We start from the raw sequence: 27,596 nt of genomic DNA, 5'->3' as shown, positions 1-27,596 counted from the left end.
ATACTTTCATAGGATTTAAGGCCAGAAGGGACCATTATGATCCTCTCATCTAGCCTCCTGCATAACACAGGGCATAGAATTTCACTCAGTAATTTCAGCATTGTCAAGGTTCCTTCCCCACTCTGAACTTTGGGGTACAGGTGTGGGGACCTGCATGGACACTTCTAAGCTTAATTACTAGCTTAGATCTGATATCACTGCCACCATCCAGAATTTTCAGTGTCTGGATCACTCCCTGTCATCCCAAAACCTTCCCCTCCCTGGGTAGCCTTGAGGGACTTCACCAATTCCCTGGTGAACACAGATCCTAACCCTTTGGATCTTAAAACAAGAAGAAATTAACCATCCCCCCTCCTCTCCCCCCACCAATCCCTGGTGAGTCCAGATCCAATCCCCTTGGATCTAAAAACAAGGAAAAATCAATCTGGTATTAAGAAAAAAGGCTTTTAATTAAAGAAAAGAAAGGTAAAAGAAAACCCTCTGGGAGAGATTAGCATACCAGCTACTCTCACAGACAACAGATTTAAAACACAGAGGATGTTCCCCTGGGCACAAATTTAGTTACACACACAAAAAAAAATATCCAAATACCCAATTTGATTCTACCTCTAACTGCATAAGACAGGTTACAAAGAAATAAACATAAACCTATTTATTCCTTTCTAAAACTTACTACCCTGATAAGAGGCTGGTTCCTTGATCTTTTCACTCCAGCTGAAACTGAAACTCTAAGCAAAGGAAAAACTTCCCTCCCTCCTTTTGAAACATCTTGTTCCCCCATTGGTTCCTCTGGTCAAGTTTTAGCTAGGCTAGGTGAACTTTTTAACCCTTTACAGGTAAAAGAGGCATTAACCCTTAACCATCTGTTTATGATAAGCATCAAGCCTATAATTTAAGGTGGAGGTAGACCATGTCTCTTAGAAAGATATCCAGTTTTAATGTAATTACTTCAAGTGATGGAAAATATACCACATGCCATGACAAATTTTTCTAATGAGTAATTGCTGTTAATAATTTGCACCTTATTTCCAGTCTGAATTTATCTAGCTGGATCTTCCATCCACTAGAGCTTGATATGTCTTTATCCACTAGACATTTCTTCCCGTGTAGGTACTTATGGACTGTGATTAATTCACCACTTAACCTTCTATTTATAGTGAGTAAGGGTTTTTTGTATAATGCCATAAATGTGACTAAACAAAGTACAAACTCCAGGTTCAAAAGAGCTTCCAATCCAAGTATCATGAAAGATTAGAAACAGCATCCAGCAAATGACTTCTTAGCTCAGTAGGCAGTGTGTCAATCTCCTCGCCTGATGGTCCTGAGTCTCAGCCTCAGAGAAGGCAATCTGGGTCTTTTTTAGAAGACAAAAGAGTTGCAGGATCCATTGGCTGGAAGTTGAAATCATCAAAATTACTACTGGAAATAAGAAACACGTTTTTAACAATGAGGGTAATTAACCATTGGAACAGATTGCCCAGGGATGCAGTGGATTCTCCATCACTTGGAATCTCTTAATGAAAAGGGAAAGATCCTCAGCTGGTGTAAATCTGCATAGATCTATTATTGCCAGTATCGTCTTTGAGGTATATAAAGTTGCAGAGTTGATGAGAACAGTTTAAAGCCAACCATGACCCAGAAATTAAAGGCTGGAGTTCTAATGTATATAATAGTATGGGGGGAGGAGAGATAAAGATGGCCATATAGTGACTTAATCAATGTTAATTGCAAAATTTAAGAGCCTGCAGCTCTCATAAGTGTATTCAAGAGCAATGTTCTGATTAAGAAATAAATCGTGTGTACCAGTGAATTTTGTTAGAGCAATTTTCAAACATATTTAAATACAAAATCTCCTTGCACAATAATAGAACTTCATCTGGGACCATTAAGGACCTAAAACAAATCTGTTAAGAACCTCAAGGCCCATAGCAGGATATCCTCACTTTGATGCCATTGCATAAAAAAAGTAATAGGCTCCTCTTTCCTAAAGTGGCCCTGGCCTTAGATAGAAGCCCACAAAGGGATTTGCTGTACCAATTACTCAGACAACTGAAACTACTTACTTTGTCTAGTAAATGAATATCACTGTTTGATTTCCTTCAGGAAATATTGACCTTTGAAAACTCTGGTGGAGAAAAATAGATTCCTCGCAACACCCCTTAAATTGTTTGAAGACAAGATTTATACTACAAAGTGGTCTATATAGTGGAAGGAGAACAGAGATGAAAGAGAAAATAGTGTAAAGTAGACTTTCTCTGCTTCATGAAAAATGAGAATTATGTTGTGTGTGAGGTAGTGAATTCCGTTAATTTTTTCATGCGATTAATTTGTGTAGTGTGTTTGTAGATACTATGTAAACATGCATCTAAAGAGCATCATTTAGCATGATGTGTGCTTTGCGAATTTACTTTCTAATGCAAATGGAGGCAAATATGACTGATACCAATTTATATACAAAGGGCTATGTTCAGCCCTCAGTGATGGGCCCAATTGTCATTGACTCGATCAGGAGTTGCACGTACATACCCAAAGGAGGAATGTGTATGTAATCCTTCTGCCCCTCTGAGTTGGCAGCAACAAGGGCCGGGTTCAGTATCCAGGGGTTCCGTTTCAGTAACACAATGCATAACCAGCTCGAGCCCCCACCCAGAGACCTGGGACACTCACATACCGCACCCCCCTGGGCGCCTCTAGGAGGCAATACTTCCCCTCTCGCAAGCACGGAGTCTGAGTGTAGCAAAATCTTTTTAATAAAGGAAGGAATCAATGCGGCATCCCATTGGAGAAACACCACAAACAGGGTTATAACACAAACCATAAACAAAAACCCACCTCCAGGTACGTTTGGCACTGTCCTTTTTCCCCTTAGGGTTTTAAGTCCAATCACCCCAAAGTCCAACAACCCAAAAGTCTCTGTCAATGCCACCCCAGAGTTTGAGAGTTTATCTGTAGAGGTCCCTCTCCCCAGCTTGGGTAGAAAGGGGCACCTTACGTGGTCCGGGGCCAACTGCCCTGCCTCTCTGGGGGTTCTGCTTCCGCCTTCTCCACGAACTGCTCTGCGTTACCAGCCGCTCCACTCTGCTCCTCCAGCCGTCCTCAGAAACTGCTCCGCTCCACCAGCTGCTCTGCTCCATGAGCTGCTCCAGTTCTCCCTGCAAACTGCTCGGCTCCGCTCGCTCTGTGGGCCACTCCACCCGTCCCACAGCTACTCTGCTCTGCCAGCCGCTCCGCTGCCACCAGCTGTCCCGTGATCCATTCCAGCCGTCCCCACAACTGCTCCACGCCGCCAGCTGCTCTGTTCCACAGTATATCTTCAGGCTCCCCCACTAGTTAGCACAGTACTCAGTGCTCTCAGCTCAGTAATTTCAGCTCTTTAGTGATTTCAACTCTTAGTCATCTCAGCTCTTAGTAGGGGAGCCCCAGTGCTAGTGCACCATTAGCCCAAAGTGAGTTCAGCTCAGTAACCTGTATTTAGATTCTTGAGGGAATAAAAAAATCAACTCTGACATTCCACAGTGGAGAGAGGAGGGGGTGGAACTGGTGCTTCTGGCTCCACAAGGAGACTGCACACCAGCCACAGATACCTGTCCCCAGCCTCTCTCAATTCCCGCATGGGGAACTGTTCGTTAAATTGGAAAAGATGGGGATGAATATGAAAGTTGTAAGGTGGATAAGGAACTGGTTAAAGGGGAGACTCCAGCGGGTCGTATTGAAGGGTGAACTGTCAGGCTGGAAGGAGGTTACTAGTGGAGTCCCTCAAGGATCGGTTTTGGGACCGATCTTATTTAACCTTTTTATTACTGACCTTGGCACAAAGAGCGGGAATGTGCTAATAAAGTTTGCGGATGACACAAAGTTGGGGGGTATTGCTAACACGGAGAAGGACAGGGATAGTATTCAGGAAGATCTGGACCACCTTGTAAACTGGAGTAAGAGTAATAGGATGAAATACAATAGTGAAAAGTGCAAGGTCATGCACTTAGGGATTAATAATAAGAATTTTAGATATACGTTGGGGACGCATCAGTTGGAAGCGACGGAGGAGGAGAAGGACCTTGCGGTATTGGTCAATAGCAGGATGACTATGAGCCGCCAATGTGATACGGCTGTTAAAAAGCAAATGCAATTTTAGGATGCATTAGGCGAGGTATTTCCAGCAAGGATAAGGAAGTGTTAGTACCGTTATATAAGGCGCTGGTGAGACCCCATCTGGAATATTGTGTGCAGTTCTGGTGTCCCATGTTCAAGAAGGATGAATTCAAACTGGAACAGGTCCAGAGACGGGCTACTAGGATGATCCGAGGAATGGAAAACCTGCCTTATGAAAGGAGACTCGAAAAGCTTGGCTTGTTTAGCCTGGCCAAGAGGCTGCGGGGGGGATATGCTTGCTCTATATAAATATATCAGGGGGGTTAACGTTAGGGAGGGAGAGGAATTATTTAAGTTTAGTTCTAATGTAGGCACGAGGACGAATGGGTACAAACTGGATATTAGGAAGTTTAGACTTGAAATTAGACGAAGGTTTCTAACCATTAGGGGAGTGAAGTTTTGGAACAGCCTTCCGAGGGAAGTAGTGGGGGCAAAAGACTTATCTGGCTTCAAGACTAAGCTTGATAAGTATATGGAGGGGATGTTATGATAGGATAGTTTAATTTGGGCAATTGATCTTGGATTATCACTAGATAAGTCTGCTCAATGGTCTGCGGGGAGATGTTGGATGGGATGGGAACTGAGTTATTGCAGAGAATTCCTTCTTGGGTGCTGGCTGGTGAGTCTTGCCCACCTGCTCAGGGTTTAGCTGATCACCATATTTGGGGTCGGGAAGGAATTTTCCTCCAGGGCGGATTGGCAGGGGCCTGGAGGTTTTTCGCCTTCCTCTGCAGCATGGGGCATGGGTCGCTTGCTGGTGGATTCTCTGCAGTTTGAGTTCTTCAAACCAGTTTTGAGGATTTCAATAACTCAGTCCTGGATTAGGGGTTGTATAAAAGTGGATGGGTAGGGTTCTGTGGCCTGCCTTGTGCAGGAGGTCAGACTAGATGATCATATTGGTCCCTTCTGACCTATGAGTCTATGAGTCTGTAATTCACTGGGTTTTGGAACCCATGTCCCTTGTCTAGCAAGTACCACTCAACTGAGGTTGAGTCATTTCTGTCACAAAGCAGTCCCACAGCTCGGCAACATGGGATGGGGTAGGTGTGCCTATGCAAATACACTCTCTGAAATTCTTTCCACCAGATGTCAGGGTAGAGCTCCTCCTGACTCTGCTTACATGAAAAAGCACTGGGCTTTTAGTCCCCATACAGAGCAGCAGTTAAGTATGTGCTAAAGTCCCTCAAAGTGAAGGTATGGAATTTAGCATGTGCTTATGTGCTGTCCTGAACCGGGGTCTTAAATATATGCTGTAAAGGTGGTTGGGGCATACATTTGGGTCTGAATTTCACATCCCCCACAGTTCAGATATGAGATTTTGGTCGTACCCATTACTAAGATGGGAGGCATTAGTAGAATTAGATCAAGATTCAGATTTGAAATACCTCCAAAATTTGAGAGGGTTTGCTTTGGGCCCCTAATTTGTATTAAGGAGTGAAACTAAAATATAAAAATAAAAATAAATAATGAAGTGTCAATAAAGTTGATTGTGACCTTTTAAGTGTGTTGCTACTTGTTACGATGTTTATGCTGTCTCAGTGTGTCTACTTCTTTGATGGAGTTATTGGCTTCAGAAATGCTGATTTAGCCTGTTTAAAAACTAGATAGTGGATTGAACAATAGTGTCAGTAGTAGCTAGAATAAATTTGTGGCCACCTTAAAAAGACTTCTAGATGTCCTTTTAAAAAATTGGGCAAAGGGGTAAAAAGAGCAACAGTAAAAGAGAGCAGGGAAAGAACTAAGAAAAGTTACATTACAAGTAATCTTTAGACTTTGATAATGTTTGATTGCGTAATAGTGTAGGCCAGAGAGCTAGCTTTCGAATTTATTTATTGTTATATATTATTTATTTATTTATTTTATTCAGCAGTAATGCAAGAACTACGGGCCTGTATCCTGTAAGATATTTAGCATAAGGCCTGAGGCCCATGAACTTTGGCATAGATAAATGGTCTAATGGTCACCCCTATGTTTTGGGGAACTGGAAATAGTGTGTGTAAGGGGGAATTTTGTCCATAACAACATCAGCCAACCGCAGGAACATGAGCTAACATTGGCTTTTGGATAGAACATTTGCAGATACATGATCACAAGAGGGCCATGGCAACGAACTGACATATATGTTAATTAGTTGAGATCATTAATATACTAACCTATACAAAAAGGACACATTAACTTTACTAGGGTGAGGAAATACAAATAAAGAATATGCATTAGACATAGTGGCGTAAGTGTAACATACTACAGAAGTTGTATCCCAGCCTGTGTGTGGGATGGTAGAGAGATGTAGCTCTTGGGAGGTGCCAGGATGTTGGCCACTAGTGATGATGAGGAAGGTGGTGGTAATGAGGAAGATGATGTCTAACATTTCAGGGTATTCTCTCTCCTCAGCCTTAGATCCTGCAGGATGTATTTTATCCTCCATGGTTGTGCTGATGAGCTTAAAACACAGGAAGCAAGTGATTTGAAATAAAATCTAGATTGTTGGTATTCCATAATTATGAAATAAACAAACAAAACTTTAAAAGGAACATAGATACCCCAAATAAATGAAACACCTAACTCTTGCGATGGACAGTCCTACAGTATTTTATCCCAAAGTCAATGTTCATTAGGATGTTGCTAATGTACTCCCGCCAGTTTTAGCCAAAGTTATCTTCTTTATTGCTGACTGGTTATACCTAATTTGTAAGGTCCTAGTTGACTCCTGTTAGGGTACATCTACATGGTGATAAAAGCCCCACAACACAGCCATGGCTGGCCCAGGTCAGCTGACAAGCTTTTGGGGCTCAGGTTGTGGGGCTAAAAATTGCTGTGTAGATATTTGGGCCTGGGCTGCAGCCTGAGCTCTGGGATTCTCCACCCTCGCAGATCTCAGACCTCAGGTACCATCCTGAGCTCAAAGGTCTATACGCTAATTTCTCAGCCCCAGAGGCCAAGCCCCGCAAGCCCAAGTCAGCTGAGCCAGGCCAGCCATGGATTTTTTATCCCTGTGTAGACATACCCTTAGGGAGACTTTTGCCAGCACGTTTTCCTCTGGCAGCTGACTCTTTAAATCTAGGGGAAACAGTGAACTGTAGCCCTAAGATGGCAATTTTGGACATCAGCTGCTTAATGCTTCCAGTTGTAATTCCATTGAAGTAAATATTCTCCTCTCATTTGGTGGCTGGCGTTGGTGTAGGGAATGTGGGGTTGTGGGGGAGGAATTCAGGAGATGTAGGGGCTATTTCCCTCCTCTTCAGCTTAGATTTAGGGTAAATTCTGTAATTTCTCTCTGACTGTTTCCCTGTCTGAAAAATGATAATACTGACAATTAGCTGCCTTTGCAAAGGTCTGAAAATCATTCTGTAAGTGGTAATGTATGGTATATTTTTTTCCCCGCCTGACTTTCCTGTTTCTTTTCAGGAGTGCTCACATTTAGGATTGCTTTTCAATTAACCTTAGGCATTTATAATCCACATCCAACTGCCTGTTAATGTCAGCAAAGTATAAGGCATCCAGAAAGGGCCTTTTTTCTATCAAATTAGGAAAGAAAAGAAGGTACAATAGCATTTGCAGGCCCACTAGAAGAAAAAGAGCATCCATTTGTCCATATTCACCTCAGTAGGCTGCTAGAAGAATACCTGTCCCTACAGAATAGATTCAGCTCAGCCACATCTTATAGTAATATGACTCTCTGCTTCCTAAATTTAAAAGGTTCAATCCCATTCTCTCATCCCTGAAGGTGTGGCACATTACCTACTTTGCTTTTTGTGTCTTTGAATTAAATCTTTATTACAACAATGTTATTTTTTTCTTTTTTAAAAAAAGTACTTTTACAAAGAGCCTCTGTTACTCCAACATTAAGAAACCCCCTTTAGTATGACACAAAGAATAATAATGTACAGCATTCAGATATGCCACAAAAGCACCTTTTTCTTCATCGGTAACCTCCTGTTAGGGCCAGTGCTGTTTCATTTTCAAAATCAGTAGGTGCCGTCTAGCTCAGCATTTATAACTTGAGTGTTATCACCTTTCTTGGAAGAGCTTGCTGTTAACTTCCAACTGAATGAAATTAGCCACACATCAGCTCTGGGGAAAGAAGTTGGGGAGGGATGGGAAAAATAGTAATGATAATTTGGAACTTCAAGGTGACTGCACCTAATACAGTCTAGAGGAGTAAGACCCTTGCCCATATCTCTTGCCCCATCAAACAGTGCAGATGTTCGGCCCAGATTCTAGGATAAAAGAAGGGCTGTGTACCTGATATTCTCCAGCCCCACCATGAGCAGGTGGATGGTGAGGGACAGAAATGGGTAGGTAATGAACAGAGCCATGGTTCCGCCCCCAAATACACTAAGGTCAGTACAAAGGGTATCTTGCATGGGATGTCACAACTTACTTTCCTTCCCAACATTAAGATGTGGAACAGAAGAGAAATTGTGTGTCTGAGTTGATATTCCCTCCCAGGGCCTCTCCCAAGGTTGTGTAACGAGGTGCTAACCTTTACACAGAGCTGAATCTAAAGGCCCATCTCACCCTTAGGTAACACCATCCCTGCCTTCAGTATCCAGTGGGTTGATGTATAATAAATTATCAATTACAACATCTTTTCTTTAACTCTGTGTAGCTGTTGCCCAGAAGCTGACTCATGATGTGTGAGTGCAGGCATTGTAAAGCTGTCCAAAAGCACTTCTCTACTGCTGGTTATAATCAAAGGCCTTTTCCCTGCAAATCAGAAGGTAAAACTTCTGAAGCAATTGGCCTTTTCACAGATTGTGGCACGGTAGACTAGACAATGTCTGAAGCACAATTTCCATGCAATTTCAGATTTCCTTTTTGGCTGTTTCAGAAGTCTGCATTTTCTCTCTTCCTTATTTTTTTTTAAAAAGGTCAGTTTATTCTTCAGAGGCGAGGGGACCCAACAGATTATTGTCTAGACTTCACACCCTGGCCTATTGCCTGTTGCCTCTGAGCTGGCTTTAAATTGTTCCTGACAATCACTCATTGCTTTCTGAATAAAATATTCACCTCCACTGGCTGTCCTGATGCATTGGAAAAAGTGCTTTTGGCTCCAGTCTGACAAGTTCTGCAGCAAAGGTTTTCTAAGAGAGAGGGGAATGGAAATCTTCGGTATGTTTTATAAAATGCATGAGACAAACCAATTGGTTAGATAGGATTGTGGTTTTCATCAATTGCAAAACTCATTAATTTGTATCTGGATTTCAGACCTGTTCCCAATGTGGGTCACTGATGTTTTAAAAATGAATGCAAATTTGTCCTAGGAACATGTGCTTTCTTAATTTTGTTAATTAGAATTAATTATCTATTAAGCTGTGCGCCCATCAATTAGGAAGCTTACAATCCAGAGTGCTGTAGTTGTCCGGACGAGTTACCGCATTTAGCTTACGGTAGTCCACGCAAAAGCGTATTTTCCCATCTGGTTTGGGTACCAGAACCACTGGAGATGCCCATGCACTGGTAGATGAGCAGATTATACCCATCTGTAGCATGTTCTGGATCTCCCGTTCTATAGCAGCTTGGGCATGAGGAGACACCCGGTAGGGTGGGGTTCTAATTGGGTGAGCATTACCTGTGTCAATGGAGTGGTATGCCCGTTCAGTCCGTCCTGGGGTGGCTGAGAACAATGGGGCGAAGCTAGTGCACAGCTTCTTGATTTCTCGCCGCTGCAGACGTTCCAGGGTGGTTGAGAGGTTCACCTCTTTCACGCCACCATCTTTTTTCCCTTCGTAGTAGACACCGTCAGGCCACTCAGCATTATCTCCCTGGACTGTAAACTGACAAACCTGTAAGTCTCTGGAATAGAAAGGCTTGAGAGAATTAACATGGTACACTCTGGGCTTTAGTGAGGAACTGGGAAATGCTATAAGGTAGTTCACAGTTCCCAGGCGCTCTTGGACCATGAATGGCCCTTCCCAAGATACTTTTATATTATGGGCCTGTTGCGCCTTCAAGACCATAACCTGGTCTCCTACTTTGAAGGAACGTTCTCTGGTATGTTTGTCATACCAAGCCTTTTGCTCTTTCTGAGCATCCTTTAGGTTTTCTTTAGCAAGGGCTAAAGAGTGTTGGAGTGTGCTTTGTAGGTTGTTTACAAAGTCCAGAATGTTAGTTTCTGGAGAAGGCGTAAACCCCTCCCATTGCTGCTTCACCAACTGTAATGGCCCCTTAACCTCGTGACCATACACAAGTTCAAAGGGTGAAAACCCTAAACTGGGATGTGGTACAGCCCTGTAGGCAAACAGCAACTGCTGCAACACTAGGTCCCAATTATTGGAGTGTTCGTTGACAAATTTACGTATCATGGCCCCCAAAGTTCCATTAAACCTTTCCACCAGGCCATTGGTTTGATGGTGGTACGGGGTGGCAACCAAGTGGTTTACCCCATGAGTTACCCACAGTTTTTGCATGGTCCCAGCCAGGAAATTAGATCCTGAATCTGTAAGGATGTCGGAGGGCCAACCTACCCTGACAAAAATGTCTGTTAGGGCCAGGCACACAGCGTTAGCCCTGGTGTTGCCTAGAGCTACTGCTTCCGGCCATCGGGTAGCAAAGTCCACGAAAGTCAGTACATACTGCTTTCCTCTGGGCGTCTTTTTTGGGAAAGGACCCAGAATATCTACAGCTACTCGCTGAAATGGGACCTCAATTATGGGGAGTGGCTGGAGAGGGGCCTTGACCTGGTCTTGGGGTTTTCCCACTCTTTGGCATACCTCACAAGACCGGACATACTTGGCAACATCCTTGCCCATCCCCTCCCAGTGGAAGGACTTCCCCAATCTGTCTTTGGTTCTGTTCACCCCTGCATGGCCACTGGGATGATCATGGGCTAAGCTTAAGAGCTTCCCCCGGTACTTAGTTGGAACCACCATCTGTTTTTGCGGCTGCCATTCTTCCTGGTGTCCACCAGAAAGAATCTCCTTGTATAAAAGTCCTTGGTCTATAACAAACCAAGATCGATTAGAAGAGCTGAGAGGCGGTGGGGTGCTCTGTGCCGCCGCCCAAGCTTTCTGAAGGCTGTCATCTGCTTCCTGCTCAGTCTGGAACTGTTCCTTTGAGGCTGGGGTCACCAGTTCTTCCTCAGACTGTGGACTTGGGCTTGGTCCCTCTGGAAGTGATGTAGGTGATGGGGTTGTTTCCGTTGCTGGTGAACCGCTCTCCGCTGGCGCACCTGAGGGTATTTCAGGCTCTGGCTGAGCCTTTTGGGTATGGCTGTCTGTTGCTTCTGCCAGTTCTGGCTCGCTGGCACCCTCTAGCGTTGAGTTTGAAGATGTGGTTGCACTTTCTGGTGCTGGTTACTGTTCCAGTTCCGGGACTGGGACTGGAGGTGCTGTGGCTGTTTCAGTGGTTGGCATGGGATCCGGGTTCACTACCTCTGTCTGGGTCTCTGGTAAAACAGACGGTGCATCTGTGGATGGCACAGGAACAGGAATGGGTCTGGAAGCTTGCCTGGTTTGGCTGCGTGTAACCATTCCCACTCTGTTGGCCCGCTTCACCTGGTTGGCCAAGTCTTCCCCCAGTAGCATGGGGATGGAATAGTTGTCATAAACTGCAAAAGTCCACATTCCTGACCAGCCTTTGTACTGGACAGGCAGTTCAGCTGTAGGCAAGTCTACAGCTTGTGACATGAAGGGGTAAATTGTCACTTGGGCCTTTGGGTTGATGAATTTGGGGTCGACGAAGGATTGGTGGATAGCTGACACTTGTGCCCCCGTGTCTCTCCACGCAGTAACCTTCTTTCCACCCACTCTCAAAGTTTCCCTTCGCTCCAAGGGTATTTGAGAGGCATCTGGGCCTGGGGATCTTTTGTGTGATGGTGGTGTAATGAACTGCACTCGGTTGGCGGTCTTTGGGCAGTTGGCCTTGATATGTCCCAGTTCATTACACTTGAAGCATCTTCCAGCTGACTGGTCACTGGGTCGAGGTGAGTTACTGGAGACTGGTGAGGTAGAAGAATAGGGCGTCTGTGGCTTTACTTGGGTTGTAGGTGGGATCTTTGGTTGCCCTCGGTTGTAGGGTTTATTTTCGGTGTGCCCTCTGGGGTATTCGCTCCCCTTGACAGTAGCTTTCTTGCTTTCTGCCACTTCCTTCCATCTGGCTCCAATCTCCCCCGCCTCGGTGAGATTTTTGGGTTTTCCATCTTGTATGTACCGTGTTATGTCCTCAGGAACACCATCCAAGAACTGCTCCATTTGTATGAGGAAGTGCAGTTCGTCTATGGATTTAACATTGTTTCCTGATATCCAGGCCTCTTAATTTTTCCCAGCGTAGTAAGCGTGTTTGGGAAATGACACATCTGGTTTCCACTTTTGAGTTCTGAAACGCCAGCGGGCATGATCCGGGGTTATCCCCATTCTGTATCTGGCTTTGGTTTGAAAAAGTTTATAGTCGTTCATTTTCTCCTTAGGCATTTCAGCTGCCACCTCTGCTAAAGGTTCACTGAGCTGTGGCCTCAATTCTACCATGTACTGGTCTTCAGGGATGCTGTACCCAAGACAGGCTCTTTCAAAATTTTCCAAGAAGGCCTCAGTGTCATCACCTGCCCTGTAGGTGGGAAATTTCTTGGGATGTGGAACCATAATTGGCGAAGGGTTGTTAGGATTGGCTGGAGCCTGTTGCTTAGCCTTTTCTAATTCCATGGCCTGTCGGTGGGTCTCCCTCTGGAGTTCTATCTGTCTTCTGTAGGCTGCCTCTTCTTCTTCTTCTTGTTTCCTTCTGTGGGCCACCTCTTCTTCTTCTAGTTTCCTTTTGTGGGCTGCCTCTTTGGCTGCTTGTTCTCTTTTGTAGGCTGCCAGTTTGATGTTTTCTTCCTTTTCTTTCAGCTCCACCTCTTTTTGTCTTTTTTCTAGTTGTCGCCTGTGTTCAGCTTCTTCGATTTGTTTTTCAGCCTCCATTTTTGTATTGGAAGGCATGGTTCCTGTTTTCTTGTGTTGGGGTGCCCTCCGGTGTTTATCTTCTGAACTGCAGGCTCTCTGTTGCCTTTTTCCTTTTCTTCCTCTAGCTAATCTTTTAAATGTAAAGTAAACCAGAAAAACCACTTTATTTGCATGTGTATTGCTGGATACTTGACTCACAATCGGAGTGCTATTGTCTGACAAAAGACCCGTTTGTCACAGCTTAATGGTTCCTTGCTTAATATGCAAGCTACTGCCAGGAGAGAACAGAAAAAAAAATTCTCTCTGGTTCCTTTTAAAACCAAACCCTCTCTGCTTAAAAGCCCCTAGCAGAGAAAAGAAAAATATAATATTCCTACTGGCTTCTGGATTCTATCTATCCCACCACTAACACCATGTCATAACATTTTTCCCAGATCTGGACCTTAGCGTCCAAAATATGAGTGTTAGCATGAAAACCTCCAAGCTTAGTTACCAGCTTGGACCTGGTAAAGCTGCCACCAGCCAGGAATCTATACAGTGCCTGGCACACTGTGGTCTCCCCAAAACCTTCCCTGGGGGACCCCCAGACTCAGATTTCTTGAGTCTCACAACAAAGGGGAATAACCCATTTCCCTTCCCCCCTCCGGGTGTTCCCTCCCTGGGTTCCTGGAGAGATATACAGAAGCAAGCTTCGTGAATCTAAACAGAGGGACTCCCCCCTCCCTATTTCCAGTCCTGGAAAACACAAGTACCGAGAGAGAGCTAATCTCTCCTCTTCCTCCCTCACCCAGAGGGTATGCAAAGTCAGGTTAGTAAATCTAACACAAAGAGATTTCCCCCCCTGACTTCTTCCTCCCACCAATTCCCTGGTGAGCTGCAGACTCAATTCCCTGGAGTCCCCACTAAAGAAAAAACTCCAACAAATCTTAAAAAGAAGGCTTTATATAAAAAAGAAAGAAAAGGACATAAAAATGGTCTCTCTGTATTAAGGTGACAAATACAGGGTCAATTGCTTAAAAGAAATATGAATAAACAGCCTTATTCAAAAATAATACAATTCAAAACACTCCAGCAACTACACACATGTAAATACAAAAAGAAAACAATATAAACCTTATTGTCTTACTATCTTGTACTTACAACTTGGAAACAGAAGATTAGAAAGCCAGGAAATAGAAAAATCACTCTCAGAGCCGAGAGGATCAGACACAAGACAAAGAACAAAGAACTCACACACAAACTTCCCTCCACCCAGATTTGAAAAAGTCTTGTTTCCTGATTGGTCCTCTGGTCAGGTGTTTCAGGGTACTGGTGTTACCCCTTTACCGGTAAAAGAACATTAACCCTTAGCTATCTGTTTATGACATGTGCCCATCAACTAGGAAGCTTACAATCCAGAGTGCTGGAATTTTCTTATTAATTCTATATGAAACAATAGCAGCTGAAGTATGGAAGTTTATGGGCTTGATTCAATCAAGGAAATCATTCGGCTTCAGTAGCACACAAGAGAAGACAATTGTATTGGTGTCTAATATGTAGTGTCTGGTTGTAGTTTTTGGTTGAATCACAGCCCCATTGTGCTGTGCAATCACACAGGAAGACACAGTCCCTATCCTGAACAGCTTACAGTCTAAGACAAGACTGAAGTAATGGATGAGATAAACAATGGGAAGGGGTGAAGGAGGAGGATGATAACAAGGTAACATAGTTTAGCTACCTGTACAACTGCTTGGTTCCAGGCTGTTAAAAAGGGTGAGAAAATGTGTACTGTATTTTAAGTGTTTTTTATGAGTTGATGTGAGGCAAACCCACAGCCTGACCAGGGCTGCTCACTCTGCTACAATGACTCCTTTTCCAGCTCCTCCAGAACCTTCTCTGCAGGTTCTGGCTGCACTTCTCCCTGCACCTCCTGCTCTATGCACACCCCATCTGTGGCTCCTCGAGGTCACCTCCTCATCAACCTGCTGGCGCTGGCCCAAGTGGCCATCCATCATACCAGGAGGCAGTGCTCTGGTATGAGAGGTGCTTTGCGACTGTGAGGACTATTTCTGCTCCTCTCTTAGGTCACATGTCTGGGTAGAATTCCTCTGGGCCAACTCCACTGGCTCCTTAGACACCTTTGAAGAGCAGTGAGTGCTGTCCGGGGTTCTCTGCTCGGTGTCTCCCTCTGGCTTCCTGTTTTTGACCCTGTGACCCTCACTCCCATCCCTGTTTTTTCATTCCTTGTCCCCCAAATTTATTTGAGCCCTGGGTTCATTGGCTCCTCCCCTTAGGCTGGGGGAGAGGCCTTTAGATGTGGGCGGGCTTGCACCCTCCTTCCTCCGGGGACTCAATAGGTACAATAACTCACTCTTCCAGCAGAGCCTGACTCATCTCTCAGGCCTGCTGCAGCAACTTGGCTGCACTGACTTCTCCCTCCAGTGGACTCTGCAGTAACTCAACCCTCAGGCATGCTGCAGCACCCTATCCCCAGGCAGGGCCTGAGGCAACTGACCCAAAGGCACAGGAGCCTTCACCCTCACTGCAAGAGGGGCAAATTAGTCTGTGAAACAGCACCACTTGGTTAGGAACAATTCTGCTGCCATTTGGTGTTACACATGCCCTAGGCTTCTTCTAACCTGCCTTCAATCCTGTCCCTGACCAAGCCTTGTTCCTACCTACTTCAGACTTTTCTGTGCCCTATCCTGACCTGCTCAAGCCCTGCACCCACCTTCTGACCCCCAGACTCGTGGACTGACTCAAACCCGGACTCACCTTCAGCCTGCTTCCAGACTCTGACTACAGTCCTGATTTGGTTTGCTCATGTACTCTGACCCACAACCTGTCCCTGAATCTCAATTTCAGCCCTGCCTTCAGCCTGGTCCTCACCCTATGTCTGGCTTCGACCACCACTTCAACCATCAGGCCTGACTGCCTAGAACCCAGAACCTGAGTTGACAGTATTTCAGTGCTTAGTGCTTTACAAGAAATTTACAAGAAAATTAAGATGGCTCCTATCTAATTTCTCTTTCGTATCTCCAAAGAATTTGGAATCTTGGGACTCTGTGTTTCAGTGGATTGGGCATCAGATTAAGAGGCAAGAGACCTGCTTTTTAAACCCAGCTCCTCCAACAGTTCACGATGTAACCACTGGTAAGTTACTTTAGCTCTTTGCACTTCAATTGCTCCATCTGTAACATGGGGATGATGATACTTACCCACCATTTATAAAGTGCTGTAAGGACCCTGGATGAAAGAAAACAACATATACATGTGGTGGATTGTTAGGATTATTATTGTTGTTGTTATTTATTATTTGTATTATCATAGCACCTAGGAGTCTCTGTCAAGGACAAGCACCCCATTATGTTACGCACTGTACAAACAAGAGATGGAGATGCCCCAAAGATCTTACAATCAAAGTAATTGTTGCCATCTTTTATAATCACTTGGTTTAGGCTACATGTAAACTAGCTACCCAAATGGGGCCTGAGGACAGACCTGTGCTTGGTGCATCCCATGGACTTCAGTAGGGCTCTGTGTGGATGCAGATGTGAACCAGAAAAGCTCTATTGCAGGATCAGGGCACATAACTTTCTACTTTACTTTAGTTGGTACATTTTCATATTCCAATAGGACTTAATCAAAAGTCCAGTGAAGTCAATAGGAGTCATTCCATCAACCTCAGTGGACTTTGGATCAGGACCATAGAGATTTAAAACATTCCTTGATGCGAATTATTCCTGTGGACGGCAGTGCTGCTTTTCGCTAAGTAGGGGTTGAACAAAGGATGAAGTTGACCCTGCATATGCAGTGCAATGCATTTTTGCAAATGTAGCTTTTCTAGAAAAACAAAATGGGTAAGGAAAGTTCAAGTGCATCACTAGCATTCAAAAGCAAAGATCTGTAGTGTAAAAGATGCCTACAAAGGAAGTATTGACATTTGGCCTCACAGTTTCGTTATGTTTGAACTCTGTACATAGAAAAAAATAATTACATGGTGTTTTAAGCCTTCACAAAGGTCACTCACTAGTACTGCAGTATATAGCAGTAGAGGTTGATAAGATAATTCTCTGAGCAGAAACACGTTTTAATGGCTGATCGGGGCAAATTATAAGAGCTCCACGATGCACACTTGATAATGAGATTCAATTATTTCCTATGAGAATTTTAAGCCCCCTGAGCAACCCATCTTCTGCTTACTGTAAGCAAAACTAATCTTCCCAAGTATAAAAATGACACTCATCTTTTTATTGTGCTGGCTTAGACAAAGGTCAGATCTAATAAAGATCACTGTGCTTGACAAATTACACTTAATGTTTCTTTTCCTCCAGCTTATACTATATTGCAAAGTAAGGTTACTACAGTAATAGAATAATGGTACTTGATTAACTTTCTGAGTGCAAGATCACAGCAGCACCGTCCATATCAGAGTCTCCGTAAAATATTCTTTTACATCATTTTACATTTTACATTTTACATTTTAGATGCCTGCAAGTCACCAGGGCCTGATGAAATGCATCCTAGAATACTCAAGGAGTTAATAGAGGAGGTATCTGAGCCTCTAGCTATTATCTTTGGGAAATCATGGGAGACGGGGGAGATTCCAGAAGACTGGAAGGGGGCAAATATAGTGCCCATCTATAAAAAGGGAAATAAAAACAACCCAGGAAACTACAGACCAGTTAGTTTAACTTCTGTGCCAGGGAAGATAATGGAGCAGGTAATCAAAGAAATCATCTGCAAACACTTGGAAGGTGGTAAGGTGATAGGGAATAGCCAGCATGGATTTGTAAAGAACAAATCATGTCAAACTAATCTGATAGCGTTCTTTGATAGGATAACGAGCCTTGTGGATAAGGGAGAAGCGGCGGATGTGATATACCTAGACTTTAGTAAGGCATTTGATACAGTCTCGCATGATATTCTTATAGATAAGCTAGGAAAGTACAATTTAGATGGGGCTACTATAAGGTGGGTGCATAACTTGCTGGATAACCGTACTCAGAGAGTAGTTGTTAATGGCTCCCAATCCTGCTGGAAAGGTATAACAAGTGGGGTTCCGCAGGGGTCTGTTTTGGGACCGGTTCTGTTCAATATCTTCATCAACGATTTAGATGTTGGCATAGAAAGTACGCTTATTAAGTTTGCGGACGATACCAAACTGGGAGGGATTGCAACTGCTCTGGAGGACAGGGTCAAAATTCAAAATGATCTGGACAAATTGGAGAAATGGTCTGAGGTAAACAGGATGAAGTTCAATAAAGATAAATGCAAAGTGCTCCACTTAGGAAGGAACAATCAGTTTCACACATACAGAATGGGAAGAGACTGTCTAGGAAGGAGTATGGCAGAAAGAGATCTAGGGGTCATAGTGGACCACAAGCTTAATATGAGTGAACATTTTGATACTGTTGCAAAAAAAGCAAACATGATTCTGGGATGCATTAACAGGTGTGTTGTAAACAAGACACGAGAAGTCATTCTTCCGCTTTACTCTGCGCTGGTTAGGCCTCAACTGGAGTATTGTGTCCAGTTCTGGGCACCGCATTTCAAGAAAGATGTGGAGAAATTGGAGAGGGTCCAGAGAAGAGCAACAAGAATGATTAAAGGTCTTGAGAACATGACCTATGAAGGAAGGCTGAAGGAATTGGGTTTGTTTAGTTTGGAAAAGAGAAGACTGAGAGGGGACCTGATAGCAGTTTTCAGGTATCTAAAAGGGTGTCATCAGGAGGAGAGAGAAAACTTGTTCACCTTGGCCTCCAATGGTAGAACAAGAAGCAATGGACTTAAACTGCAGCAAGGGAGATTTAGGTTGGACATTAGGAAAAAGTTCCTAACTGTCAGGGTCGTTAAACACTGGAATAGATTGCCTAGGGAAGTTGTGGAATCTCCATCGCTGGAGATATTTAAGAGTAGGTTAGATAAATGTCTATCAGGGATGGTCTAGACAGTATTTGGTCCTGCCATGAGGGCAGGGGACTGGACTCGATGACCTCTCGAGGTCCCTTCCAGTCCTAGAGTCTATGAGTCTATGAGTCTATCAGGCTGGTATATACTTATTTTGACTTCCAAATACACAGAAGGCCATCAAAAATGTCTATTGGCCATTCAAGAAACAGGAGAATACAGTAAGAAGAACCAGCACCCACTGATGCCCATCCCTTCCTAATAGATGTGCTTCAGAGAAAGATAAAAACTCCTTAGGGTCTCTGAGCATATGCATTGGGGGAAGAATGGTCCAGTAGTTAGAGCATTACCTTATAACTTGGGAGATCCATGTGACCTTGACCAAGTCACTTGATTTCTCTCTTCCTCAGTTGTTCATCTGTAAAATGGGGATAATGACAGGGCCCTATCTCACGGAGTATTGTGAGGATGAACATTCTGAAGACTATGAAGTGTTCTGATGCTACAGCGATAGGGGCAGTATAAGTACCATAGGTAGATTCCAAACCCAAATTTGCTGAACAAGGTCAACTTGTGGACTTCTTTCTCTATAACCTGGTTCTCCTACATTTAGGATTTATTTTTTTATGATCACATAATGTCTTTAGTAAAAAAACTAGACATAAATAACATGGCAACATAAGCTTTATCTTTAATCATTGGAGAAGATTTTTTAAAAACCTATAATAAATAAATTCCAGGTTCTAGAATGAAATATTTTAATTAGGCACTCACTGGATCTTATTCAGCCCTTTTGTAGTTTTAACGTTGACTATTCCAATAAATACAATCTTTACAATACTGATATTTGGATTAGTAATACTGTAGGGTGATGAAATCACTGGGAGCTGCAGAGGCACAGTCTCTCTGAAAATCAGGTCGTAGTTTTCTGAAGCTGAGCACCTGGGATTATAGATCATGTTTGAAAATCCAGTCAAAGTGAATTGCCCGAGAGGCACCCAGTAAATTGTGTTAGAGCCAGAAAGAAAATCCAGAAGTCGTGACTCCCAGTCTTCATCTCTAATGGGTAGACTCTGACTCTGAATACTATGTTCATTCCCAGTGTTTCCTTTTCTGCAGTAGCCACATGGCATTCTCTGTTCTTGATACTATCATCCGATGACCCAAAGCTGATTGCCATGAGTCACTTCTGGTTCCTTCTCAACGAGTTTAAATTGGTTGCATTTAATTACTGTTGGTCTTTCATGTATTCCTTTTTCTAAGATCTTCATTGATTTTATTTAGGATTTTCCCTGTCATCTCATGAGCTTTTGTTTTGTTTTTAAAGTGAGCTTCTTTGCAAATTTCACTTTCTCCCCACCCCTCTCTGTTCTGCCAACTCTTAATTTTTTTCCTGTGTCTTGTTAGGAAAATATGTTCAGTAAATAAAGTTCAGCTAATGTACATTTTAAGTATACAGTTAATTTGTGGGAAGCCTGGGCTACTTTCATAAAATACCAGGTAGGGGAATGTGTTAGAGATCTCTCAACCTGGGAAAAATAGGTTTTCTTCAGGCTTTTTCTTTTCAGGGTTGGTCTGAATTTGCTGAGATGACAGTACAGAAATGCTGCTTCCAGGCCACTTAACAAAAGCATCTTCAAGTGTAAAGAAATACTTCCCAGAGCCTACAGAGAGCCGAAGTGTGAAAAGCTGCTCCAAGTGCTAAAAGATGCATGCCCCATGGACATCTTTAAAATTAGTTAGTTTAAACACCTGAAGCATGAAACAACATCTGCACGGCCTGTGATCAAACTCAAATACAAAAATTAAAAATAGGAGATGCTGATATTACTTTGGATGAAGCGGAATGCACAATAAACAGAACACAGATTAATCTTGCCTTTCATCTGTTTCATTCTGCTTCCTTTACTCTGTTGAATGCCCTTTCCTCACTGCTTTTTATAACTCAGACTGTTACTATTACACTCTGAATGGAAAGAACTAGAGTATGTAACTCCTCTTACCTAACATGTTACCAGCATTAATTCTTGGGGCTCCACGCAGGCTCCTGTCAATGTGGGTATTTATTCTCTGGAGCAGGACCAGATGGGGAGACAATTCATTACCTGATTCCTTATGCAGCCTGTAATGAAATAATCTAGGACATGAAAGCATCTGAGCACCAAGTTAATCAATGGCATGTAGAGCAATTTCTTGAGGCCGTTTTAATATGGTAAGTTGTTAGATGTAAAATGTTACAGGTAGCAGAAGTAGAGAGCACATTTCCAACAAGCAATACATTATTAATTTAACTCAACAAGGGTCTAGCAAACCTACTGGGAGCCACTAGATTCCTCAAGTGATCAACTACTTTAAATGTTAGGGCAACTGAATGCCACTTGAAACCCTTCCCATCCAAAGCAGCAATAAATACATGTCTACAGTAACTTCATATCTTTTTAGCCCCATCATGCAATGTGCTGAATGCAGTCAGCTCCCATGGAGTTCAATGGGAATTGAGGGTTCTCAGCACTTAGAGATGTCAGGCTCTTAACACATTATAAGCAATATTAAGGGCTGATGGAAATGCAGTAAGAACATTTCATTGCAAAAGCCTGAGTGAGAGAACAGATACTGGCTACAGCTTCTTTACTAATGGTTAGCTATAATTGCTATACATTTACAATACATTCAATTATCTTATTTTTCACCACGGAAGCTGATAATGTACAAAATGATGGCCAACAAAAGGTTACATCTTCATCCCAGAAGTATGCCAATTATTATGAGCTGTATTGCAGTGCAGCCTTGTGTCCCAGACTGAGATCCATGACCTGTTATACTGGGCACAGTACAAACACATAGAGCTTACAATCTCAGATCCTGATTCAGAAAAGCATCCTGTTCAAAAAGGTGTGACTGCACAAGCTGCACTGCCAGGGGTGGCTCCAGGCCCCAGCACGCCAACCGCATGCTTGGGGCGGGATGCCGCGGGGGGCGCTCTGCCGGTCGCTGGGAGGGCGACAGGCAGCTCCGGTGGACCTCCCACAGGCGTGCCTGCGGAGGGTCCGTTGGTCCCGCGGCTTCCGTGGAGCCGCGGGACCAGTGGCCCCCCTCCAGGCACACCTGCGGGAGGTCCACCGAAGCCACAGGACCAGTGGACCCTCCGCAGGCACGCCTGCGGGAGGTCCACCGGAGCTGCGGGACCGGTGACCGGCAAAGCACCCCCCGTGGCATGCCACCGTGCTTGGGGTGGCAAAATGTCTAGAGCCGCCCCTGTTCACTGCTTCCCTGAATCATGTCAGAGATAGACAAGGCAGATAAAGGAAGTATTATACCTATTTTATGGATGGGAACTGATTCACAGAAAGATTATGGCCCTGATTCAGAAGTGCTTTCCTGAACAGAGATAGACTTAATCACATACTTGGCTAAATCAGGGGCTACGTGACTTCTCCATGGTGACCCATGATGTCTATGGCAGAATCAGAAGTTAAAAGCCATATCTCTAGAGTCCCATTTCTGTGTCTTTAAACAAATGTTATCTGTGTTCTCTAGTGTAGTAACAATCACTCATTAGTGATTATGTTAGAAAGTTAGTTTCACTAACTGAAGATATTAAATCTGAAGATACTCAAACTGAGCAATATTCAATAATGCAAAAATTCTTCCATTACTACACATATGCAGCTTCCTTAACAGCACTTCCAAGATCAGGACTTAGCCACCGTTAAAATAGTTGAGTGTGAAGGGCTATTTAACTTCAGACAACTCTGTAATTAACTATGTCTTTTCGGAGGGCTATAGGGGCCGAAAGAGATTGATTGGCTTGATGAGAGAGCAAGAGCACTAAGCATGTTCAGTTCAACTGAGGGAAAAGTTTAAAACAGGGTTGCATTAAACAAACCAAAAAACCTGACGTGGGAGAAAACAAGAGCAAGAAAGGAAAAAGTGCAAAAAGAGTGGGGAAAATGGAAGCAATAGAAATGAAAGCCAAAATGCTTTGTCTTTTTCGTTCTGCTCAGTTTTTAAAACATTTTAACCCATATCTCTAACTAGCTGTCACTGACAGAGCATTTACAGGAATCTATATTTTTTACGGTGATTTGAAACTCCTAGCACTCTATTCTAATATAGTAATAAGAAGAGTAATGAAAAATTTCAATAAGAAAAATATCAATTGCAGCTGAATTTTCCAATTGAGAAATCAAAATGAAACGTTTCATTTCTAGTTGGATTGATTATCTCTATGTTGGCCTGTGACACTGCGGTGCCACTTGAGAACTCTAGTTCTGGGTCCCCATTCTGCCCTATTGGTTCTGCTCCTTGGCCGGAGTACATGTTACATGATTTACTGGAGTCTTTCCCTGTGGCTGAGCCACAGAGATGCCTTTGTCAATTTCACTGAAACTCCATTTTCTGATGGAAATTGTTTCTTTCAGTATTTTTTTCAACCAGCCCTAATCATTATTAGACTAAAATTATTGAAATTTTCCATCTTTGTGAACGTTTTTACAAATAATGGTACCTGGCATTTGTTTGAATGTTTGTAAATAAAATGATATGTCCTCATGAATCATAGTCAATCAAACTTTTATTTACAATAATAGGTATATTTTTAACTCAGCCAGCTTTAGTTATTATGTTTTATTTTCTATTTCCTAGGGTCCTTCCTGTGGCAATAACAAGAAAACTGAGGAATGTGAATAGGCTTGTTTATGAATTTTAAATCAATTAACTGATAGCTGCTGGCCTACTTTTAATTTTTTTCCTCTTTCACCTCAACTTCCCTCTCCCTTCCCACCTTGAGCATAGTACCTTGCACTAACACTTAATTAATTACTTCATCACGCAAAAGAAAATGAAAGTGATCTTTTGAATTAGAGACAAAAGAACTGACAAATGTTACGGTTTTGTTTTCATCTTTGCAAATATTTTCAGGATCTCTTAAGAGTTTGTATTATCACACAACTGTCAGAAACAGTTGCCCTGCTTCTGTTAATTGTTCTCCTGTGAATTTTCAGTACCTGAGCTCAATTTTGCCTAAACCATCAGATGCCTTTTTGTTTGTTTGTTTTTTTAAAAATCACACTAGGCAAATCATTATGGCACCTGAATTTATCATCTGAAGCTGAACAGACAACAGCTTATTTATAACTGCACTCTGTCATTCTTAAAACCTCTGTGGAACCCTTAATTTGAGAATAGTTATTTTTGAAAATGACACGTGTCTGATGTTTCTTCCCCAACTACTTTAAACTCAAATTAAACCTGAATCTTACTGTCCATAGTAAAAGCAGCAAAGAATCCTGTGCACCTTATAGACTAACAGAGGTTTTGGAGCATGAGCTTTCGTAGGTGAATACCTACTTCGTCAGATGCATGTAGTGGAAATTTCCAGGGGCAGGTATATATATGCAAGCAAACTAGAGATAATGAGGTTAGTTCATTAGTCCCTGACTGAACTAACCTCATTATCTCTAGCTTGCTTGCATATATATATACCTGCCCCTGGAAATTTCCACTACATGCATCTGACGAAGTGGGTATTCACCTACGAAAGCTCATGCTCCAAAACGTCTATTAGTCTATAAGGTGCCACAGGATTCTTTGCTGCTTTTACAGATCCAGACTAACACGGCTACCCCTCTGATACTTTCCATAGTGTACACTGCATTTATATAGCACCTTCCATCCAAGGGTCTCAAATCACTTGATAGATAATTTAATTATGTGTCAGCATACCTCTGTGAGAATTATAATATTTGTTGTACAGACTGGGAAACTGAGGCAAAAAGACGGAATTACCAAGGGTGAATCTGTTGTAGAGCCAGGAATAGAAACCAAAAGTTGTGGGTGTGTGTGTGGGTGTGGGTGTGGGGAGGCCCTGATCCTGCAAACACTTGGGGCCTGTTTCTGTGAAACACTTAAGTACATGCTTGACTTTACTGACTCCAGTAGGATTGAAACACATGCTTAATGGCTTTCCTAAACTGGGGTTTAATCAGGTACTTAGCTTTATGCATCTGAGTAGTAACGTTGAAATTAATGCTGATTTGCCAGGCCCTTTGCAGGGGATAGAGCACCCCGGGGGGGTGGCTTGGAAGGAACAAGAAGTGGGAGAAGCTTCAGCTCCACCCCCAGCATGCCAGCAAGAGCGCTGGAGCTGGCACAGAAGGAGAAGTAGTCTGCACCATCGAAAAGACTGGCACAGATTACTTCCTCTCTGGAGCAAGGGAGAAACAAAGTATGAATTTTAATTGCAGTCTGGTTTCTGACTCACTCCTCGGGCAGAATGGCTATCTGCTGCCCCTTACTTGAGCTGAGTTGTAAGGTTACCATGAGTAAATCACCTTAAGTGTCTTCCTTAAATCTTATAACTGATTTCATATGAAATAAATGCTAAAACTGGTTTATAATCCCAAACTCAAACATTTAGAGGGCTTTAAAATTACTATTGATCCAGACCATAACAAAAGGAAGATTGGTCAGTCAGTCAATATACTACTGGATATAGTCTACTAATGACATCAAGGTTCACAGTCTATGCTGTTAACATTAAAGTTTATTAAAACTGTGCATCTATTCTGAGTTACTCTCATATGCTCTGTAACCACATCCAGGTTCAACATACATGCTGGCATGTAAACTTTATGTGAGAGTTGACATACATGTCTTTAATTGTACTTTTCATAGGTGAACATCAAGAAGTTTAGAAGATACATTCAAAAGTTTAGAAGTTTATCTGATTGCTGTATCCCCAAGCATTATCCTACTTTTCCAATAGGTATAGCATCCTTTCCTCTGATCTAGCCAGTCCACATGCCTTTGAAAAATAGAAATTGGGTTCAGAAGGTCTGGCAACTTCACTACTGGATCAGTAAATGTTACTTTGGCATCTAGGTGGTTGGTGCCCTATGATTGCCCAAGATGGATATAGATCAAATATCCTGACATTCTGTGGCTTCCCTATTGGCTGTAACCCAGAGCATTACTGAAATGGTGGTTTTTTTGGCCATTAGTACCAAATTTAGTTGCATTTTTAAGGATTTATCTGATCTGATAACGTCTCATTGAAATGGAGAGATGATGCCAATAATCAAAGAAAGAGCCACGTAAATAACATTCTCATATGTATAAATCACACTATTGGGAGCTGTCGTGTTTGGGATCATTGCTGTATTATTACCTCATTCTTTTCACTGAGAGACTGATCCAAAGTCAACTGAAGTCAGTGGTCATTCAGTTGACTTCAAATGGACTTTGAATCAAGCTCTAAGCCTGTACCTCAATCTTCATGTCTGCCATTTTGGCAGATTTAGTTATCTGTAGCAAATGTAACTGAGGTTCTTCAATGTATTTGTTGAAATACTATATCATGCACAGGCTCAGGGGGTGTAATACAATACTTTCAACTGTAATCAATTCAGAAATCACTAGAGACTGAACATGTAGAATATTCCCTCCCTGGACCACACTCCACTTCTATTGCTTTAAGAATCCAATTTCCAGGCATATTTTTCAAATGCAGGTGGCTCACAAGTTCAAATGAGTGGATGCTGTTAGTGCTGATGCTCAGTGTGTGTAGTAGCTAGATACCTTTGCAAAATATGCTGTATTACATTGCTATAAAATGAAGGAATCCTTCTAAGCCTGCATGACTAATACAGAGTGAAAGAACTCAAGCTACTCTTTCTAGCTATTTAACAACATACAGCACAGTGTGTTAGCACACTGAATATAGATGCTATAGACATGAATCAGAACAGTGTCTATGAAGAGAAACCAAATGGACAGTGTTTTCAGAAACTCTAACAGTACCTTTATCTAAAACTGAGTTACTCTGACATTCCCAAGGAAAAATACAGATAGAAATAGAGCTATAGATAAAATGCTCAGATACATTATATTTCACCCACACGCACACAAAAGCCCTATGTTAAAAGAACATTATTTAGGTTGCAAATTCAAGCACTGAAAAAGTAGGAAATGACAGTATAAAAGTTGCCTGTTCAATCTTAATGCAGCCTCCTTCTGCTTATACATTGTGATACAGTCTTTAATTACATGGCTGCATACTACTTTTTCCACAGGACTTCTGTCTCATTGAGTGCCCAGGATGGATGGTATTCAGTTAATGGGCAGCTATTCAATCGTTTGTTTCCCCTCATTGTTCAAGGGGTGGCCCCATACCTTCTCTTTGCAAGCTATTCAATCCCTGTTCCAAAGACAGAATTATAAATTTCCTCCTGGGCTTTGTTGTGGCACTCATCACCCTAGTATCTCAGTGCTTCACAATCATTCATTTATTTGCACAATACCCCTGTGAAATGGAGGACTATTATTATCCCTGTTTTACAGATGGGGAATTGAGGCACAGAGAGATTAAGGTCAAAATTATTGAGCACCCAATTTGAGATGCCTATGACCTGATTTTTCAGAGCACATTGCATTATATAGCACCTTATATGTTCAAATCACAGCTCCTGTTGAGATCTGTTGAAGTTGTGAGCATTCAGCACTTCTGCAGACCAGATCCCAGGGTCTTAAACTGGGCACCTGGAAAATGAGGAACACACAATTCATGAATACAGGCTGATTTATATTGGAAAAGCCAGAGGATACTGTTATTTTACTGCTTTTTGTCCTGTTTGATTCAGATTGTAAGTGCTAATTCTTTGTAAATATACAGCTTTCTCCTTT

The sequence above is a fragment of the Gopherus evgoodei genome, chromosome 1, assembly GCF_007399415.2.
Source record: "Gopherus evgoodei ecotype Sinaloan lineage chromosome 1, rGopEvg1_v1.p, whole genome shotgun sequence".
Classification (NCBI taxonomy): domain Eukaryota; kingdom Metazoa; phylum Chordata; order Testudines; family Testudinidae; genus Gopherus; species Gopherus evgoodei.
Note: the sequence above shows the minus strand (reverse complement) of the source record.